The sequence below is a fragment of the Loxodonta africana genome, chromosome 13 (genome assembly GCF_030014295.1).
Source record: "Loxodonta africana isolate mLoxAfr1 chromosome 13, mLoxAfr1.hap2, whole genome shotgun sequence".
Classification (NCBI taxonomy): domain Eukaryota; kingdom Metazoa; phylum Chordata; class Mammalia; order Proboscidea; family Elephantidae; genus Loxodonta; species Loxodonta africana.
Window position 1 is genome coordinate 45,357,863 of NC_087354.1, and position 19,509 is coordinate 45,377,371.

Here is a 19,509-nt window from a genome sequence, read left to right on the forward strand (position 1 = left end):
AATACCCACCTCCGCTGCATCATAAATTCAGCTTCAACTAATATACTATGTGTAATAAGCGTAGATTAAAATTTTATTTAAGAAACTTTTTCTTTACCATGTTGAAATTTGGAAGGGTTTTTGAAGGTAGTTGGAAAGACCAATATCTCAGAAGAAAAAACTACTCAAAAAAGTTGGGTCAGGTGTTCTCTTTTTCTTTTAGAAATATTCTGCAGCAAGCAGGACTGGGCCATTCCATCTGGCTGCCTATGGAGTGGCACCCAGGGCAGTAGCAGTAAAAACAGTGATGTTCACAGCAATGATGGCATGGCGCTGCCCACACCAGGCAGGGGCTGGCATTTAATGCCTTACTTGATCTTCACTGTGGAGTCCCTGGGTGGTGCAAATGGTTAACACACTCAGCTGCTAACTGGCAGGTTGGAGGTTTGAGTCCACCCAGAGGAGCTTCAGAAGGCCTGGTGATCTACTTCTGAAAAATCAGCCACTGGAAACGCTATGGAGCACAGTTCTGCTCTGACACGTATGGGGTTGCCGTGAGTGGGAGTCAAAACTCTATGGCCACTGTTTTGATCCTCACCATAACCTTGGTAGGGACCACTACCACCTTCGTTTTCAAGCAAGGACCTGGAATGGAGTAGGAAGTGGGATGGGGTGGAAGGAATGGCATGTGCAAGTCAAAGAGGGGTGTTAAGGATTGAATTCTGTCCCCCAAAACGATATGTTGAAATTCCCCAGGGTTCAAATTCAGACCAGTCACTCTAGAGCCCACAATCTTTCAAAATAAGTCATGTCCTTTCCCACACTGGCGGAAATAGTAGATGGGCAGCAATTGGTGGAGGGAGCAGGATGTTGGCATTGATTAATTGCAACAAAAGTAGAAACAGTTGAAAAAGGACCAGCTGTGTTTTCGACCCCCTGATTGGCAGAAAAGTCAAGGGCAGGGGATCCTGGGGGTAAAGAATGGGGGTACCAGACTGAGGGGCGGTGGTGGGGCAGGGGCCAGTACTTGCCCCACAGTGGTGCTGTACAGTGGTGCTATGTGCCTACTCCTGAAGCTTTCCTTGGTCCATCCCCAAATAAAAAAAACCAAAAACCAAACCCAGTGCCGCCAAGTCGATTTTGACTCATAGCGACCCTATGGGACACAGTAGAACTGCCCCATAGAGTTTCCAAGGAGCGCCTGGCAGATTCGAACTGCCAACCCTTTGGTTGGTCCATTCATTTTGGTCATCCTGTCTTAAGTCTGGAGCCCTGGTGGTGAAATGGTTCAGAACTTGGCTGCTAACCAAGAGGTCAGCAGTTTGAATCCAATAGCCACTTCTTGGAAACCCTATGGGGCAGTTCTACTCTGTCCTATAGGGTCACTGTGAGTTGGAATCAACTCGATGACAGTGGGTTTTGGGTTTGGGGTCTTTGATCTATGGATCCCTGGTGGCTCAGTGGTTAAGAGATTGGCTGCTAACCAAAGTCAGCAGTTCGAATCCAGTAGCTTCTCCTCAGAAACTCTATAGGGCAGTTCTACTCTGTCCTATAGGGTTGCTATGAGTCAGAATCGACTTGATGGTGACGGGTTTTGGTTTTTTGTCTTAGGTCTGGGAAGTCCTGTGGCCGAGGAAAGGGAACAAACATTTTTTGAGAGACCACTTCTGCATGCTAGGTGCTCTGTGGCACCGTTTGGTCCTTACAACGGCTTTGCTTCTGTTCGACAGATGGGGAAGCTGAATTTACGAAGTTCAGTAGCGCCAGTGGTTAAGGGCGTGGCCTCTGGAGTAAGTTGCTGCAATCCTGATTTTTTCTAATCACTAGACTAAACCAGTTGCCCTGGGGTAGATTCCAACTCAGGGCAACCCCCTGTGTGTCAGGGTAGAATTGTGTTCCGTAGGGTTTTCAATGGCTGATTTTTCAGAAGTAGATCTGAGACACCTCTGGGTGGGTTCGAACCTCCAACCTTTCTATTAGTAGCTGCATGCTTAACCATTTGAGCCACTTGAGGTCTGCCCTCACTAGACTAGAGGAAAGCAAACTTAGCCTCTTGGAACCGCAGTTTTCTGTCTACATGACGGGAATTACAGTAGTGCCTCCTTCATGGGGTTTTTGTAAGGATGTACTGTGATGCTTGCGAAGTGCTTAGCACAGGGCTTGGCGCCCAGCAAGGGCTTAACAGACATCAGTGATGGTCACTATTAAGGCTGGAATATGGCCCCAGGTCAATACGACTTTTCTGCTTCCTCAGAGGGCTGAGCTGGGGAGGCCCAGTGCAAAATCCCTGCTCTTTGATTTCTGAGCTGTGTGATCTCAGACAAGTTGCTTTGCTTTGGGCCTCAGTTTCCTTTACTGTGAAACAGGGGTTTTTACCTTACAAGGCTAAGGCTCGAGTGACTCAGAAGGAGTGAAAATATTTGGTAAACAATTTAAAAATGATATGAAAAGTTCAGTATTAGTTGGTGTTTTAGTAAGTGTGGGTATATTTGCTACGATGAGTCGGCGTACTTTCTGGAATTTAGAGTCAGAAACCCTAACCCCTGACTCCCGTGATTAATGGAAAGACTAACACCTGATACACAGAGACTTAGGAAGGAAGGGCAGATGGGAAGGGAACTGACATCTATTGACACCTACTGTACGCATGGCCCGGTGGTATGCATTTTACGATGCAATCCAGGCATCCCAGCCCTCTTAGCCTGTGAATAGAAAACCTAGGCCCATTTGCTTTCATTGACCCCTCCCCCCACTTCTAGAAATGAGCCTCTCTTGAGATGTCCACTGGTTATTTGGGGGCCTCAGGGACAGTCACTCCTGGTGTCCACCCTACCCTCCTCTCCTGGTCTGTGCCCAATGCCCCTACCCAGTGTGACTCACACCGTCCTCCTTGGCATTGACCCAACGCCCTCCAGAGTGTTGACCCAGGCTTCCTCTGGAGCTTCAGTGGTAAACACTGAAGCACAGAACATTCTAGGCAAAGGAGGAGAGAGTGGGCCGCTCCCTCCTCCACGCCACATGCTGTCTCTGGGCCCCCAGGCAGCTCTGCTTCTTTCCACAGTCTCACAAAGCCTTTTGGTTCTAGATTCTGGAGCTCAGTCCCCTCTAAGAGGTCAAATGGGACCAAGCTTTATATTACGCCCCTCCCCCACTCACCCTCAGCCCAAGCTCCCAACCCAGCACCTCTCTTCTCTCTCAGTCACAAACAAAGGCTTCCAGGCATCTCAGTGGATATCAAAGCTACCTGAGAACTGTCCTCATAGTGTCTGGACTCTGACTAAACCTATGTCCGTCAAGTCAATTCCAACTCATAGCGACCCTACAGAACAGAGTAGAACTGCCCCATAGAGTTTCCAAGGAGCGGCTGGTGGATTTGAATTGCCCACCTTTTGGTCAGCAGCCAAGCTCTTCACCACTGCACCACCAGGACCCTGATTAGGCAATCGCCAAATGCCTCGTTACCTTCTTACAAAGACTCTGTGAGATAGTTATTATTAGCCCATTGTACAGAGGAAGAGACTGAGAAGCTGGGCCAAGCATACTCAACTGACAAGTTGCCGAGCTGGGGTTTAGACACAGGGCTGTTTCGTAGTACCCTGCTTCTGGAAGCTAAAGGCAATGTCAGGGTGGGCTGTCAGCAACTGGGCCCCTTCTCCCCAGCCTCACAGGCATTAGCCGATGCATCCTGGCCTACTTTCACACCCATCTGATGGGTTTAATTGTATCTGCCCTTGAGAAAGTCCAGTATCTACACCCTTCGCAGAACCCTGGGCTTGGACAGAGCCTTTGCGCACACTTCAAAATGAGGGAGCCCTGAAGTAAAGATGAATTTTATTTTCCTGTTTCTCAGTGATTAAAGTTGCCTTTTTCTGGGTCAAAGGAGAACTTTGTCCCACCCTTTCTTTCTACTCATTTCTTCTTTCTGATTATTTCTGGGGCTTTAATGCAAAAATGCTGGATCGCACACACCTCGTCTTCGTTTTCTTCCCTGCCCTTGGTGTCTGCGAATCCTCAGATCACATGCCACCCCAGCCAGTTTAGCATAAGAAATTAAATTAATTTTCATGCTCCAGCTCCAGATGTAAATGCCTTTATTAATAATTTAAAGCACACTTATTTATGCAGTTTGATATTTTTCAGGTTCAGGGAAGCAATTAAGTTCTGCTCAAGTTACCCATCAGCAGACAGTGTTACAAAATGGCTCTCCTTCCTCTTCTACCTTCCGGAAACGCCAGAGGGAGAGAGAAAAACGCCAGCAGGGCCTGGCCAGACGGCTCCTGGCCTGGCTACCTCCAGCCTGCCGGCTGCCTTGCAAAACTGAAGAAAGCAAAATGTATTTGCTCCGGACCATCTCAAGAAAGGCCAGTTTTTGCCTCAGAATTGCCCTGGCTTGTTGACCTGAAGAAGAAGGTCTTCAGAGGTCTCGGCCACTGAATGTTCTTCCCCTTAACAAGTTTCTTGAGAGATGGTCATCATCCAAAAACCATTTTTAACTTTGAATTTGGTAAACAAAAAAAAAACCAAACCCAGTGCTGTCGAGTCGATTCCGACTCATAGCGACCCTGTAGGATGGAGTAGAACTGCCCCATATAGTTCCCAAGGAGCGCCTGGCAGATTCGAACTGCCGACCTTTGGTTAAGCAGTTCCTTATTTATTACAGGCTTACCTCCCTGTGGGTGAGAGGAGCTGGCTTGGCTGCTTAGGAACTGGTGAGCTTGGACAACTTGCCCCATTTTTCTTTGCCCCGTTTCCTTACCTGAAAGAATGAGATGGTTGTTAACGTTAATGGTTGTGAAGACTGAGCAGCAAGATAGCATACGCAGAAGTTCTTAGCTGATCCACTTTTGCGTGGCCTCACCCTTTCCCTCTTTCTGCCTTTGCCTGGGCTGTGCTCTCCACCTCGTACATCCTTCCTGCTCAGCTTCCTATCTCAGCCCGGCCCCATGCTTTGTCACACACATACTTACATTTAACGACTGCCTGGTACTGTTCAAAGAACTTTGGCATTCCGGAGATCATTTTATCCTCAGTAACAATGTTTTCTACCACCCGCCTGTTAGTTCGTTGTACTATGGTGGCTTGCATGTTTCTGTGATGCTGGAAGTGATGCCACCTGCATTTCAAATACCGGCAGGGTCACCCATGATGGATAGGTTTCAACGGAGCTTCTAATTGAAGACAGGCTAGGAAGAAAGGCCTGGCGATCTGCTTCTGAGAATTGGCCAGTGTAAACCTTATGGATCACAATGGAACATTGTCCAACTCACTTGCTTTGGATATGTTATCAGGAGGGATCAGTCATTGGAGAAAGACATCATGTTTGGTGAAGTAGAAGGCCAGCGAGGGCAAGGGAGATCCTTGGTGAGATGAATGGGCACGCAAGCCACAAGAATGGACTAGAACACACTGGCGACCGAGGGGATGATACTGGACCAGGCAATGATTCACTGTATTGTACGTAAGGTCACCATGAGTTGTTGTCAACCCAACGCATCTATTTTATATATCTATCTATGTATCTATCTACAATATTTTAAATAGAAGAGAATTGAAGCCTAGAGATGGAATGTGAGTTCCTAGGAGATATGACTTCCTAGGGACAGACTAGAATTCAGAAATTCTCTCCAGATCCCTGGCTAATCCAGCCTAACACACGCACATTAGGGCCCCTGTCCATCAACGACTGTGCAAGATGCGATGGGTGGAGATCAGGCCTGCCATGAAGACAGGGGCCTATTTCTGTTCACCAGGGTCTCACTGTCTAGGGGGACAAAGAGAAAACTGTGCACCAGTACCCTGCTTTGATCAGGAGGGCTCCTTGTTGAGAAGCATGGTGAGAAACAGACCAGGAATTGAAAACCCAGGACCACCCTGGCTGTGAAATCTTGGGCAAGCCTCACCTCTCTGGGCTTCAAAGTCTAAAAGCACGTCATTCCGGCCCCAGCGTTCCCTGAAGATGGGGCTTGGAACCATCCTTGACCTCCTTCTCTCTCATCCCTACCTCTAATACATCATCTAACCTTGCTGGTTTCACTTCTTGGATTTCATATCTCTGGAGTCCACCCACTTCTCTTCCTCCTACTATTACCACCCTCACCTAAGGCACCATCCTGTCTAGTGTGGATGACGCAACAGCCTCCCAGCAGGCTTCCCTGCTGCCATCTTTGCTCCCACTGAGCCATTCTCCCACATGGCTGCCAGGACATCTTTTAAAAATTCAAATACTACCAGAAGTCCTCACAACCTCCTTACCACAGCAGTTGCCGCCAAGTTGATTCTGACTCACGGCAACCCTGTGCGTGTCAGAGTAGAACTGTGCTCTGTGGGGTTTTTAATGACTGATTTTTTGGAAATACATCACCAGGCCTTTCTTCAAAGATGTCTCTGGGTGGACTCGAATCATCATCCTCTCAGTTAGTAGCTAAGCACATTAACTGTTTATACCACCCAGGGACTCTCCTTACCACACAGACACATTTAAAAGCCCCAAAGGCTTCTCCTCATGTTAAGGCCAAGACCAACTGCTTTACCATGTCCTACAACCCACAGCATGGCCTGGCCCTGCTGAGCACCCCAGTACCCCTAACAATCCCAGCACCCAGTCCTCCCTTAATTCTCCTCTCTTTCTGCTTCAAAGCCATGATGGCCTTGATTGGTTTTCTAGAACTTTCCATGGGCCTACCTTCCCCAGGGCCCTGGTGTGGGCTATTTTTCTGTGGGTCAGCTTTGGGCCCTCATCCTTTGCCTATTTAATGACGATCATTGTTCCTTCCTCAGGCTGAAGAGCTGGGGGCGGGCAGCTGGAGCCCCTCCTGTGTTTCAGCTCCCCTTCACCACCGGCTGGTCTGCTGAGCTCTAGCGTCCACGAACACCCTCCCCACCTGGTCCGCCAAGATAGCAGCTGCCAAGGTGTTGACGTGTCCCTGACATCCTTCCACTCAGGGGAGCTGCTGACACCAGCAGGTCTGCCAGCTGATTGTGGTTCAGGATGTGTGTGGAGCTTCCCTTCTCATCTCACCATCATCACTCACCGGGTCCCCGCCGGCAGCCAGCTGGGTGGGCTCCAGGGCAGTCCACTGGGACGGGGTGAGGGAAGATTCTGCACAGGGGCTGAGCCAGAAGGCTGGGACCTCCAAGCCTGGGCCTGAGCCGGCAGGCTGAGCTTGTTACCACCCTGCAGCCCTCAGCTGTCCCCTTCATACTAGGCTGGGACACATGGTTCAACAATTTCTAGAAAAATGGGCATGGGGATCACTGAGCTGATAAAGCCAAAACACCTCATTTTCCAGCTGGGGAAACTGAGGCCCAGGGAGAAGGGCCTTGTCCAAGTTCACTCAGTGCAAAGGTTGGGCCAGACCTCAGCTTTATTTGTACAGCAAACACGGATGCAGAATCCCTTTCAGGCTGGGTACTGTGCAGGGGAATGATGGAGACTCAGCCCCTGGCCCTCTGGCTGGAGGAACGTTCTTCCAGACCTCCTCTCATGTGATCTTTGGGGGTACCTGTGGGTGTGAGTCAAGATGGCCAAACACCCAACTCCTGTGGTGTGAGTTGCCTGGTCTGGGAGCTGAGTCTGTGACTGCGTTGATGACGAGGACCACATCTTTTCCTTGCGTGCTCCCGTCCCCGCTTGGATCCCAGTACCCTGGCATAGACCTGGGTATGCTGCAGTTAACAGCTGCAAACCTGTGGATTCGGAGATTCCGCAGGAGCACTGCCCAGGCCTGCCTCCTGCTCTCCTCTTGCCATTTGTGATCACCTTCGAAAAGCACAGACGGTGCTTCAGGGGACAGAACAGAGCCTTCTGACACAACAAGTAAGCAGATGATCAATGCCACCTGGGCTGGTTTAACAATCCACCTGTCGGTTTCCAAGACGTGAACTTCTTGGCTCGTTTACTGAGTCACCTAAGCCTCTCCACTGAGTAAGATTTAGGGATTTGGAGAGGCCTGGGGCTATTTTACATCCCCATGATTTCTGTTAAGCCCCACTTGTTCTCTCAGACAGGTGGGGCTGATGACTCCCGGAAGCCGGCAGAGAACCTGCTCGGCAGCAGCTCTCACCATCCACAACTGGGCCCTGGGGCTGGCTGACGTCCATGCTCGGGAATGAAGAGTGGATTCCTGGATTGCCCTCTGCTGACACTGCGTTTCTTGACGATGATTGTCTACCTGTGAGTTTTTGCCTTGAGCAAAGCACTGTGCTAGGCGCTGGGGAGAGGGAGTTTGGAGTTAAATAAGGCTGACCTCAATGAGTTCATTTCAAGGTGGAATAGATGGACACCCACAGAGTAGGAGTCTGCTAGGAACTTTAACAACCAGCTTTCCCCGCGGGGAGATAAAGCTGATTGTAATGCTTGCCAATCCCCATGGTGTAAATATTCCCACCATGGACAATGAAAACCCTGTGGATCATAAGGTCAGATCCCGCTGTACATGGGGTCACCATGAGTCAAACCTGATTTGATAGCAGCTAATGACAGCAACAACAATGTGACATGATGGGAAGAGATGCACAGAATCAGACTGGGAGAAGCTGGTTCCAGCATACCACTGACCCAAAGTGCCCACCCGCAGGGCAGTTTATAAGGTGTACTAACATGGAAGCGTAGATACAATTCTACGGGCCCCTGGGCAAGGGAGCAGTACACTCTGATTGAACTTCCTGAGGAGGCTTCAAGGAACAAGTGGTTTTTGGTTTGGACCTTGAGGAAGGTTATCACTGAAGGAGCAGAGGAGGAAGGTCCTCCAGCTGGAAAGAACAGCCTGGGCCAAGGCAGGAAGCACATAAGCTTGTTTGAGGGACAGTGTCCTGTGGCAAGAACATAGATGCCAGATACAGACCTTGTTCCCTGGGCCAAGGAGTTTGTCCTTCGTCAGGCCAGTGGTGGGGGAGCCATTGATGCTTAGGGTCACTCTGAGTTGGAATCAGCTAAATGCCAATGGTCTTAAGCAGCTGAATGACATCGCAAGATTTGTTTTTGTTTCTTTTTAATCATGACTTTATCAATTTTTTTCTAAAAAAATTATGTATGTTTGTACAGAAACAATTCCAGCAACATATCAAAGTACAAAAAGATGCCTTTTAATATTAGGTGAATACCTTCCTAACATGTCTTCACACGCATACACAGACAAAAGGTTCCAAAAAAAAAAAAAAAAACCAAAACCCAAACTGACTCATAGCCACCCTACAGGACAGAGTAGAACTGCCCCATAGAGTTTCCAAGGAGCACCTGGCGGATTCGAACTGCCGACTCTTTGGTGAGCAGCCGTAGTACTTCACCACTACGTCACCAGGGTTTCCAGACAAAAGGTTAGGTAGAAAAATGAATTAACGAAACTAAAAGGAAAAAGAGAGACAGGAATTAATGGAGCTTTCTTCTCCCACTGGATGTTTTCAGGGCCGAGTTATGATGTTTGGAGCTGTGGCAGCCATTTTGCAACCATGAGAGTAGCTGACAAACTGAGGCTGGCAGAGTGGGAAGATGCAGAGAATCTGAGTTTTGATGATATAGGGTAGCTGCTGGCCTTTTACATACAGACCATCCTGTGACAACTCTGGTTTTCACATACATATGGTTTTCTCATCTACCCCTAAATTCTCAAGGCTCAGAATTGGGTCATAATGGAGCAAGTCAGTGTGATGTAGTGGCAGGGCTTGGGCTTTGGAGTCAAACAAAGCCGTATTTGAATTATAGATCTGTGAGGGGGAGTTACTTAATCTCTTGGTGCCTCAATTTGCTCATCTCTGAAATGGGAATAAGAAATCTGCTTCCAGAGAGGTTCTGAGCGCTGCATTACTTAACATGTTTGAAGTTTCTACAGCAATGCCTAAATCAGACGGGATTCAGACAATGATTGCCAAATACATGAATGGATCTGAGGAAATGCTGCGTATGCCACTGGGTAGGAAAGAGCACGGTGCTTCTTTAGTCCTTTTAGCAGAAACAGGGCAGGTGCCGAGCTGTGGAGTCCTGGCTCTGACACCAGCAGAATAATTTTGAGCAAGTTTGTTGTTGTTGTTTTTACTGAGTTTTAGTTTTCTTAGCTGTAAAATCGAGACAAGAATATTTGAGGGTTAAATAAGATACTACCCAGCACTTGAGACATTGTTGCTTTGCTGTTGTGGAATTCTGACTCATAGTGAGCCCAGGTGACAGAGCAGAACTGCCCCCTGGGGCTCGCTTGGCTGTAACCTTTACCGGACATAGCAGGCTCTCACTAAACACTAGTTTCCCTCTTTCTTGCTCCACACACAAAGACACATGCTCACACATACACACACACCCAGACATACGTACACACACACAAATACACTTAGACACATACATGTGCAGGCATGACCATAGGCATACAAACAAATGCACCCAGACACACACACCCAGACACACACACACACACAAATGTACCCAGACACACACACACACACAAATGTACCCAGACACACACACACACACACAAATGTACCCAGACACACACACACACACAAATGTACCCAGACACACACACACACACACACACAGACAAATGTGCCCAGATGCAGACACACACACATTTTACACACACATACCACACAGACGCACATACACGTAGACACAGACACACACACTCACAGACATGCAGACACATACACACATACAAACCCACCCAGCCACACACGCACATGCATACATGCACACACACACACACGGCTTAGCCCCAGAATCTCCAGGAGGCTTTTGATGAGGGCCTTCGTTTGGGGAACCTGTCCCCATGTCTGTCTGCAAGTTCAGCCAGTGCACGTGATTACTGCCACCAGCTCTTTTTCTTTCCCTGAATTTGTTTCCCAAACGCAGAATCTTCAAACAATGAGAGCTGTTGCTTAAAGGAAAATTATTTTCTGGGGAAAAATTACTTTAAGATGTAATTATGTATTAGAGACGTATCTAGTAAATAATTAGGCAGGTACTGCCTTGAATATAAAGTGCCACATTTTTTGCAGAGGGGGCAGATAGTTTTTGGCGATGGAGGGGGTCAGGAGAGAGAGATGAGAGAAACCCATGTCCTTTCTTTCTATTTAGCTGGTGGTATTGGGCCTGGCACCAGGGCATGGGGTTAGAAGAGACGTGCTGGACTGAGTTTTGGCTGAAACAGAGGATGCAAAGAAAGTAAGAAGCAGGCAAAAGTGGTACTAGTTTGAGCTCTGTACAGGTGGCGAGTGGATATACCTTGGCAATGTTCTTTCAGATTTAGATTTTCTTTCACGCTTGTTCCCCATGTCATCATCTCAGCCTTAACCTCCATCACGTTTTACCTGGACCATCCCTTTAGCCTCTTCACTGGTTTCCTGGATTCCATTCTTTCCTCCTTCGGTCTGTTCTATGTAAGGTAGCTGGAAGTTTGTCCCTTTTTTATGTCACTCTCCTCTGTGTCCACCCTTCCTGTCTGGCTTTGCCTGCTGGCCTTGCCAGTGGAGCGAAGCAATTGTTTTGCATAGTAGTTCCCAGCACATAGCTCGCGGTGTACTTTCCATACCACCAGAGCTGCCTCATTCTGCAAACCACAAGGTCTACTGCTATGCCACAGAGTGAGAGTCCTACTTCTTTAAGGACCCTACTTTGTGCATGGCCTCAGTCCCAAACCACCCTCCCTCACTTACCTTGCATTCTTCTTCCATACCTTTCCTTTTTCTTCCTGATTTTCCTTTCCATTTCACCTACCTTGGTTCTTGGGCTTGATAACCATTCCCGTGGAGTCGATTCCAACTCATAGCCACCCTACAGGACAGAGCAGAGCTATGCCATAGGGTTTCCAAGGCTGTAATCTTTACAGAAGCAGACTGGCACATCTTTCTCCTGTGGAGCAACTGGTGGGTTTGAACTGCCAACCTTTTGGTTAGCAGCCGAGCCTTAGACACTGGACCAACAGCCCTATTTACCTGTCTTTGGCCTTTGGCCTTTGGGGGGGTTTGGCTTTTCCTTCTGGCTAGACATTCATTCCTTTATTCACCAAGCACTTATTGAGCACTTACCAGGGGGTTCGTGTGGGCTGTACTACAGGAGGCGTGAACAGGGTCTGCTACCTGTAAGAGGCCATCAGACAATTCATTGAGAGCTCGCTTTGTGTGTGCGTGTGCGTGTGTGTGTGTGTGTGTGTGTGTGTATGTGGTATGGTGTTAGATGGTGAGGGAGGTGAAACTGCACAGAGGAATAAAATGCTGTCCTTGAACTTTGGTAACTGACTAGAGGTCAGCCAATGGTATTTTATCCTTAACTGATTTACCAGGTCAGCTTTAATGGAACACCTGAGGGAACGGGAGCAAGCAGGAAGTGATTCCAGTAGAATAGATTGCACTAAGGATTCCAAACAACCCTGACAGAGAGATGCTCTTCCCATTTTGCAGACGGAAGGCAGGCACGGAGAGGCCAGGGGACTTTCCCAAGGTGAAGAGGCTGGCAGTGGAGAGGCTCAGATTCGAACCCTGGGTGGAAACGATGGGCTAGCTCCTGAGGCTACGGGGAGAGTGGATGGGCACCCGTGGTCAACATTGCTTCCTGGACAGTCCTCTGAGCATCGTCGGGGCCACACGTTCCTTCCACGGCTGATTAAAGCTGCCATTTTGCCCTGGACACCCCTGTCCCTGCCTTACTGCCTGGTTTTCCTGGCTTCTCTTTGCCTTGGCCCCTGGGGCTGTAGGAGAGCTGGAGTTGCCATCTGAGCGCACACCTTCCAGGGCTGCATAGGAGAGGACATTGATTTATGATCAAAAAGGCAAAGGAGGAGGTGTGGGGAAGAAGCAGGGCCGTGGGTGTGGGTGGGCGATGAGAGGCAGAACCAAAGAGAATAAAAAGAATCCCTAAGCTTTAAAACCCGAGCATGGCCCCTGACTCCCAAGTAGGTGTAGGCTGAGAATCTTTCACTTAAAACTGGAATGGAATCACGAATGAGGAGAATTCATCTTGAGGCTTGGGTGTGCCTTCCAGGACTGAATTAAATAAAAAATGTATTGATTTCCAACCGCTGATTAACAGGCCTGGCACGCGAGGAAGGGCACAGCCAGAAAGCGGGTAGAACGGCGGTCCCAGCCTACAGCGTCCCTCCACCGCATCCCTCCCCGCCTCTGATCCTTGGCAATTTTGTAATTGGCCCAATGGTTTATGATTAGAAACCAGGAGAGCCAATTAGCAGGAGTCCCCTCTGACCTCCTGTTTGGGGTGGGAAGAGCTGAGGTCATGCCTTGAGACCGAGGAGTGGGGTGGGCAGCAGGGAGGGAAACAACAACAAAAAACGAAAATAAAAATGAAAATAGAAAATATCAAGAGCAAAGACCTAAATCTTTTTGGCTCCCTGATTAATACCCCTGTCATGCAGATCACAAGCTCTAAACAGCAACGCTGGTTGCAGCTGAATTTTTTATACTTTCTATTAATCTTTAATGATAGCTTGGTCACCTAGTCTCTTTTATCTTGTCGGATAAATGTATGGTTAACAGGATAATGAGATTTCTAAAGCCCCATTCCAGCTCCCAGCTAGCTGGTGCATGCGGTGACCCCTGACCCCTGGCAGACAGCGGCACAGGGTGCCCGTAATTGGTAAGTGTGCTGGGAATGTATTGGAAGCTGACGGATGGTTTAAACTTTGATTTGAGGTCAGCAAGGTCGCCGAGCTCTGGAAGACCAGCCCGGTTTTATTACCAGCTGCCTCCGATGGGCATATAATTAGATTTAGCTATTGCTTTATTAATAAGTAATCACTCCCCCATCCCTGTGGGTGGGCAGATGTATACCTTGGATAATTTGAGGACACTACTCAGGCTTTATTAATAAGAATATATCATGCGTATTTGGCCAGGGGCAGACACCCATTTGGATTTCTAGACTTTTGGGAAACTTTATCATTTTTATTCATTTGCAGTACAGAATAAACCGGCTTTTCCTTTCACATCTATCCTTGCCTCAGTGACCTCTCTTGTCATAACAGGACCTCTGTTTTGGCCTGTTGTCTCAATGACTTAAGAGCAAAAATATGTAAATACTTTCATCCAGCTTTCCAGCTGTCAGCCTCTCCATCCGTCCACCCGCCCACCCGTCTACCCGTCCATCTACTCATCCATTCCTCCATCCATCCCTCCCTCCATCCCTCCACCCAACCATCCATCCATCCATCCATCCAACCACCCCCCACCCACCCACCTTCCCATACATCCATCCCTCCACTCATCCATCCCTCCATCATCCATCCGTCCATCCACCCATTCATCCCTCCATCCACCCAATCACGTAAGTACTTTTAAATGCTTGTTACAGCCTTAGATGAAGGAAAGGACATTCACAGGGAGTTAAAGCCCTAATTCCTGCCTTAAGAGATTCCGAAACAGACAAGTAACTAGAATTCAAGGCAGGGTGAGCAAGGAGCCATATGAAGAGTTATTAACAGAATGCTAAACAATGCACGTGAAGTGTTGAGCGTGGGACCTGACACATAAAGATGTATGTATTTTGTTAACAGTTATTAACATTTCTCTTATTTCCAGATGGGCTGGGCACAGGAAGAAGGTCAAATTAAGGGAAAGGCTGAGGAGTTTCTTTACATATTTAAAAATCTGAGCGTTTCTCCCATGTATCCCCATGATAGAAAATCAAAGAAGTGCAGGAGAAGAGTAAAAGAAGAAGAAAAAAAAAAGTAAGAGAGAAAGAAAGAAAGATCACCCATTATCCTAGATGCTAATTAATTAATTCAACAGCTACTTATTGAGAGTCTACTAAGTGCAAGGCATGTGCTAGCCCTGGTCTCTTCACTCAGTGATAACCTCAATTAAATATTGCTGTTCTAATGTTCGGTCCTCTAGTATTCATATGCCATTCTATTCCTAATACTGAAATCTTGGCATTTTTGTTGGTTTAATACCATCACTTAGGTATTTTTTTAAAAATCTGAAATTTGCTATGCTGAGCACCTCTCCTCCAAGTAGTGACTCAGAGATTTAGCTCCTTCTCGCAAATGGTTTGCGCTCAAATACTAACCAAAAGGTTAGGTCTTCAAACCCATCCAGTGGCACCGTGTAATAAAGGACTGGCAACCTGCTTCTGTAAAGATTACAGCCAAGAAAACCCTATGGAGCAGTTCTACTCTGTAACACATGGGGTCGCCATGAGCTGGAATCAACTTGACAGCAATGAGTTTAGTTTTTTTTTTCTATCTTGAGATGTACATAGAGAATTAAATGCTGCGTTAAAATTTAGAGTGTAACAAGGGAATGCTCTTTTAAAAACAATTCTGACCACATCTCTACCATATTTCGTCTAAGACACACTGTTACATTATGTACCGCTAAGAAATGTACCGCTAAGAAAAAACAAGCACTGCCAATTATCCTGTGACATGCTATTGGTTATAAGATGCACCCTGATTTCCAACATGTCAAAATGTGAAAACAAATGTGTGTTTTACAATTGATGAAATATAGTACTTCAAACCTTCCCCAAACATGTTGCTGTTTTAATTCCCATCTCTCGGTTCCTTAGGAGGCTGAACATCTTTTCTTACGTCTAGTGGTCACTTCTCCTAGGCTTGGGTCTGCTTCCCAAAGCCTCTGATGGTGTTTCCTTAAAATGAAAGTAGGATGAGGGGTGATGGTGTAGAGATGGGGGAATATAAAGGAGGATCTCAGGCCTGATTCCCCAGCCTGCCTAGAGAGACCCTGTCCATCTCTATAGCTGTAGATAGAGGTAGGGTCCCTTTGCTCCCCTTCCTTTTCTTCCTCCAGGCCAACATCCATTCTTTTAGGGCTTGAACCTCCGCTCCAAGAATAATTTATCTTCACTAGGAGACACTCAAGAGTAAGGGGCAGGAAAATCCTCCCAGGAGGGACTCGAACCAGCACTGTCCTCATTTCCTGGCCTTTGAGCTCTCTCAGATGGAAACAGTACCTGAGAATAAAGGGTAGAAGGCAAGAGTAGCTTTGGTAAAAGAACAGTGTTTCAAGACTGCTTAAATACAAGTCATACCATTTTTCTCTGGCTGTTGCATTATTAACTCTCAGTTCTTCAGTGAATTTATAGGTGGAGCTAAAAAGATGCATATGGACGTATACCACATACTCCATCTGATGTCCACCTGGAAAAGTGATTCCATTCTAAGGGGTTTTCCAGTTACTAGATTTATTCAGCATCTGAGAGATGTTGGTTACCACCTTACCAACTGTGTTAGTCAGGATAGGTTGGGTTATGCTGCAATAACAAGTCACAGTGACTTAATGCAGTAAGAGTTTTTTTGTTTTTAACACAGACGCAAGGCCCCATGTGGGCATTGCCATCAGATAGTCTACTGGGCACCTCTCCTCTGAGTGGTGGCTTAGGGATTTAGCTCCTTTGACTTAGTTGTGCTGTTGTTGTTGTTGTTGTTGTTGCTAATTGCCATTGAGTTGGCTCTGACTCTTGGAGACCTTATGTATAACAGAATGAAACACTGCCTGATTTCATGCCACGTTTGTGCTCAGTGATGTGTTTGAGTCCATTGTTATTGTTATTATGTCAATCCATCTCATTGAGGGTTTCCCTCATTTTCTTTGGCCCTCTTTACCAAACACGATGTCCTTTTCTAGGAGTTGGTCACTTAGTTTAGGCTTTACTAACCCCTAGGGTCTAGTAGTCTTCTTCAGTATCCTCCAAGCCCTCCTCTGGATCGTCTGCACCTAGGCAGCCAATGAATGAGGTGGGCATGAGTAGGGGAGCTGGTGGAGATTTGAGGGGCCAGGCCTGGAAGCGGCAAATCTCGCTTCCACCTGCATTCCAGTGGCCCAAGCTAGTCTCACGGCCCTGGCTGGATGCAAGGGGCTGGCAGGTGTGGTCTCTGTGTGCCCAAGAGGGACTTGAAATGGTTTGGGTGAACATGTAGAGTTACCTCTTTCTCACCAAAAGAGCCCTAAACTGGCAAGCGGAGTGAGGATGCAAGCTCAGAAGAGTGCTCTTTCCTTATTGTGCTGCAGGCCTATGAGCTGCTTTGGGGAAGCGTGGGAGGTTGAGCCAAAACAAATAAAAGAAAACATCACAAAGAGAAACATGCACCTAAAAACGCACCATTATTCATGAAATAGCTCTGGGATTCCATAAAGTGACCTTTCTTTGTGTCTTCTTAGAGCAGCGACACTGAGGAACCTGAAGATGGAAGCCTCTGGAAGCCAGGTCCCAGCACCGACTCCCCTGCCAGCTTCATTCTCTGGTTGCTATTGAGTCGACTGACTCATGGTGACCCCATGTATGTCAGAGCAGGACTATGCTCAGTAGGGTTTTCAATGACTGATTTTTTTGAAATAGACTGTCAGTCCTTTCTTCTGAGGCACGTCTGGGTGGACTAGAACCTCCAGTCTTTTGGTTAGCAGCCAAACATGTTAACTACTTGTACCACCCAGGGTCTCTACTTTATCCTCAGAAAAACTCAGTGCTGGGTTCATATTTTCATAAGTATAAAATTCTTTTGTTTGCCTTCTCTTGGTGTATTCCTTCCATCGTCTAGAACTTTCTTAGGCTGAGAAAGTATCTCCAGCATAGGGGTGAAGAGAGTAGGCTCTGGAGGCGGTCAGCTGGCATCTAGCTCACAGCTCTACCACTTACTGGCTCTGTGACCTGGTCCAGCCAATTAGCCTCTCTGTTGCCTCAGTTTTCCCACCTGTGAATTGGGGATAATAATGGCACCCAAGTCACAGAATGATTCTGAGGATCCAGTGAGTTAACTCAGGAAACGTAAAGGGTGTTTAGGGCCCTGTGACTCCCACATCACAGGCTCCATGCTCCCCCGGCTCCCTACCCACGCCAACTTCGGAGGAGACAACTGAGTCATATCCAAGCTGCTGCCTAAATGAACCAACTTCCAGATCAGCTTATTATCAAAACACGGTATGACTGTTGTTTTTATGCTCAATAAACAGTTCCTCGGCTCCACAAAAATGAAATATTCCTTTCATTACAAAACGGAGAAGCCATTTATCCCATGTCTTATGTGGTATAAATAGAGCGTGTGGCAGTCAGCGCAGGGATAACGACACTGTTTATTTTCACCAGCTCAGGACGGGCTGACACAGTGTGTACGCCGGGGGAGTGAGCGTGGCTCCTACAACGGGACTCGCAGATCAGTCATCCTCGCCAAGAGCAAGGTGCCAGGCATCTGTTCTCAGGCTGCCCTTGCCAGACCCGGCGAAGGCGGGGGGAATGTGGGGATTCCACCTGGTGCCTCGAGGAGCCAGCTCCAAGTTAAGCCAGGGAAGGAGCCACCTATGGGGTGGGAGTTGATGGAGTCTGGGCAGCCCTACACCACCACCCACCAGGCTACCTAAAATTGCCACCACACAAACACTTGACCACAAACCTTCATGCAACTTCAGAGCTTAAAAGTTTGCTGATTCCCCAAGTCGATGTGGCAGGATAACACCCAGAACCTGAGAATCTGGGCCCAAGGTGGGTTCTGTCCCCCTGGAACTATGGGACGCTGGGTAAGTCCTCAGCCGTGTGGGCCTCCGTTCCCTTGTTTCTGCGGTGGGGAGCATGAGGTCCGCCTAGTTGATGATGAAATTGAATGCAGGTGCACATGTCTAGGTGTTTGGAAGCATTCAGCTTCGCACAAACACGCACCCTGATTTTTCAGGGAAAGAAATGGAATTCCAGAGAGAGAAAGTCAGTGATTCAGCAAGTCGATGGGGTATCCTAGACCAGACCCAGGCCTCCTGACCCCTCATCGTGAGCTCTTTCTACCAATGCACTTCTCTGGTTCAAGTGTTGTCTCCGGAAAGGGGTGACTATTGTCTGCTAGAGTGCTATGCAACTCCAGGGGACAGTTCACATGGACTCCAACATGAATAGCCCCCCAAGAGCTGGTGCAGTACATAACCTGCACAGCTGTACGCAGCAGCCCTGCTGAAGGCCTCAGCTAAGAGGCAAATAGGTTTCTAGGGACTAGATGACACACTGACCCACTGTCACATTCATACGAGTTAGTTTTTCACTTCCCTGGAAGAGAAGAGCAATAGGCAGGAATGGATTCCAAGATGTTGTGTTGTGTTGGGGTCTGAGGGCTGGGAAGTCCAGTACATGGGTCTCAGCTGGTGGTGAGGGCTCTGGGCAGCTGAGGGCTGTGTGGCCTCATGACCCCTTGGAGTAGGGAAGAGGAGTTGGAAGAACCAGCAACGGAAGTGAAGAGCGGTGAGGACAGTGGGTGCCTTTCCCAGAAGAAAGCCATAGCAGGGAGGTTTGTCCCTTTGAGACTCACCATTTCCATCTGTACCATGAGCATAATAATACCCGACCATTCTGAAGGGCTGCTCTAGCTTCAGAGTCACCTCCAAGTTCCTGGGAACCTATCCTGGCAGCAGAAGCCAGCCCCTCCCTTGCTTTGGCTGAGGGGTGGGTGAGAAGCTGTGCACATTTTAGTCCTCTGTCTTGTGGGGTGACTGGGAGTGCCTGGCAGGGGTACGGAGAGAGGGAGCTGAGGACTGCTGGAGACAGTGGTGGAGCCAGGAGGAATTAATTACAATGAAAGGGCTGAGTCCCTTCATAGA

The 19,509-nt window shown here is 47.9% G+C and overlaps 1 long non-coding RNA gene across 1 annotated transcript in view; it reads left to right on the forward strand.

Annotated features, from left to right (window-relative positions):
• Positions 1-17,887, forward strand: part of LOC111751615 (uncharacterized) — a 61,811-nt gene extending 43,924 nt beyond the window's left edge. The window contains exons 4-6 of the long non-coding RNA XR_002786733.2: positions 6,757-7,795; positions 7,983-8,152; positions 17,098-17,887. This is a non-coding gene — a long non-coding RNA (uncharacterized LOC111751615). The remainder of the gene's footprint in view (positions 1-6,756; positions 7,796-7,982; positions 8,153-17,097) is intronic.
• The last annotated feature ends 1,622 nt before the right edge of the window (positions 17,888-19,509 follow it).